Source organism: Tachysurus fulvidraco, chromosome 16 (genome assembly GCF_022655615.1).
Source record: "Tachysurus fulvidraco isolate hzauxx_2018 chromosome 16, HZAU_PFXX_2.0, whole genome shotgun sequence".
Taxonomy (NCBI): domain Eukaryota; kingdom Metazoa; phylum Chordata; class Actinopteri; order Siluriformes; family Bagridae; genus Tachysurus; species Tachysurus fulvidraco.
This window is the reverse complement of record NC_062533.1, coordinates 3,901,028-3,903,305: the sequence shown is the minus strand read 5'-3', so window position 1 is coordinate 3,903,305 and position 2,278 is coordinate 3,901,028. Positions and strand designations below refer to the sequence as shown.

At 43.2% G+C, this 2,278-nt stretch overlaps 1 protein-coding gene across 1 annotated transcript in view; it reads left to right on the top strand.

The window, feature by feature from the left end:
- usp46 (ubiquitin specific peptidase 46) overlaps nt 1-1,722 on the top strand; it is a 25,615-nt gene extending 23,893 nt beyond the window's left edge. The window contains exon 10 of the transcript XR_007138157.1: nt 1,342-1,722. The gene's annotated coding sequence lies outside the window, so the exon portion shown is untranslated. The remainder of the gene's footprint in view (nt 1-1,341) is intronic.
- The last annotated feature ends 556 nt before the right edge of the window (nt 1,723-2,278 follow it).

Below are 2,278 nucleotides of genomic sequence, written 5' to 3'. Positions count from 1 at the left end.
TTCCCAGAATCTCCTCCTCTCCATCCTCACTGCACTCTGGCGGTGAACTATGTGGGGTTTTATGCTTGTAGGGGAAGTGGGGTGTGTGTGCGGGGGTGGGGTGGGGTGGGGTGGGGTGGGTGGTGGGATGTCACCAAAACTGACCCTCGGTCAGTCACCTGCATATGGAAGGCACTTTATGAACAAAAAGCATTAACATACATAACGATAAAACACTACAAAAATTCGAAAGAAAGAACGGGATCGAATCACTATAACATCGACGTCTAGCCGTCAGGAACTTCGGAAGGAGACCTTCCCTTTTTCTTTTCTTTTTTTTTTTTTTTTTTTAAGCGCTGTAGCGTTCTTCTCGTCGGAGACCGGTCTGGTTTCCGTGGCACAGACGTGTGTACTAACAGGATGATTTATTTCATTTCTACGTTCCTGTACGATACGTCAATGTTCGGTCCTCCTCCGAATCCGACTTCTCTTCCCACCAAGAATTTTCCAGTGATAAACAAAATGAAGCCAACAACGAACGGACGATTTTACCTCCTATCCTCTCGGACGTTTAGGACTTAAGTTATCTGACTAATTAAATAAGCAATCGTGAGCTTTTTATCTCCACCGGTTTCGTTAGCGTCCGTGAATCCGCCGCATCGTGGTGTGTTATAGGAATAAGGGTAATTCATTGGGAACGTTTCACACGCGGTGTCTGGTTGGATGGTGCAGGATAAAGGTTTTCCCAGTCCACTTAGATTACTCCCTGGCGTTAAGCCCTAATTAAAACCTTTCTGACAGAAAATAGGTTCCTGCTGCTAAGTTTGCATTATGGTCACCAGGCCATGGATACCTCGGGTCCTTCCTGGGACAGGCCGAAAGAGCTTCATCCGGGAAAGTCGAAAGTTCCCGTGGAGCCGGGATCAAAAGCCGTAGCTCTGTCATCGTGTCGTCTTTTTCCCGCACAATACTGCGTGCTCAATAACGCGATGGGATCTCCATTCAAATTATGCTTAGAAGGCTGCTTACAGGTAAAAGCTGTAAGAAATGTAGAGATATATACTATACGATGATGCGTATAGTATCTGGGGCATTGAACTGCTCACCGTTCTCCCTGTATTCATCTGGTAACGTTCCCTTTTTGAGCTACTACGACACCAGATCTCTGCCCAGTGGCTTGGCGGTCTTACACCATTTAAAGCGCCCGTTTCAGGTAAACCCCGGAGGCATCGAGTTGAAATTCAGATGCCGCAGCGTCAGCTTGCACACTTCTGAACTGTTTCACTGATTTGAACCAACAGTTGTTTGTTTTGACAGATTTATTTATTTTTTTCTGTTATGTCCATATCCGGTACGTTTCAGGACAGAAAATCCGTTTCTCCGCGACGATTAACAGGAAAGGAACCGTTTCCGAGGCTGATCGCGGTTCAGCGCGTACAAACCGCGTCGAGATCTTGTAGCTGTTTCAATTCAACCTGCTCAAGATGGCTGCTACAGTATGGATCGTCAAGTAGAAAGGACAATAGAAGTCCTAGTTGACTGAGAGAAATATTTAGCATGACAGGTTTTTCTCTGACTGAACTCGACTGTGTGTGATGTATAATGGTCTGAGCTCAGCGAGGTAAGACTCTGGGGGGAAAAAGACTAACATTCTTTCCCATGCTCGAGTGCTTTTGGTTAAACCAAGGACATTTATATCAGACCTGTGGTATAATATTATATAATTCCTTATTTGCACCTTGATTTTGTCTGTGTCTGTTTTCATGCTTCAGTTCTGACCTCAGATTCTCACACCACTACATTAGATAAAGGTCTGATAAGTGACGTCGACGAAACATTAATGAGGTAAATGAGGTTTGGGAATCGAGGCTGATGGAGACCTGAAAACCTGCAGCTTTGTTTATTTTATTTAAAAAGAAAAAAAATCCTTCAAAAAAAAAAAACAAATTTCATGAATTTGAATTACATCGACATGCAAGTTCATTAAAAATAAAATGAAATAAATAAATAAGTGTGTGTGTGTGTGTGTGTGTGTGTGAGTGTGAAATGGGCTGACAGACTGAAAGATTTCTGCTGCTTCAGTGTTCGACTGCAAATCCTCTGCTCTATTTTTTTAAACTAGACTGAAACATACACGGTTAGAAACGTTAGAAATCGGCCATGACACATCGTCATTAACCACCTTTCATTGGTTATTCACTAATTACGGTATGACGGTGGCCGTACACATGAGCAGACACAGTAAAGTGGACATATTTATAGAGGAATCCACCTGTTGTACAGGCTGTATATAAGGATA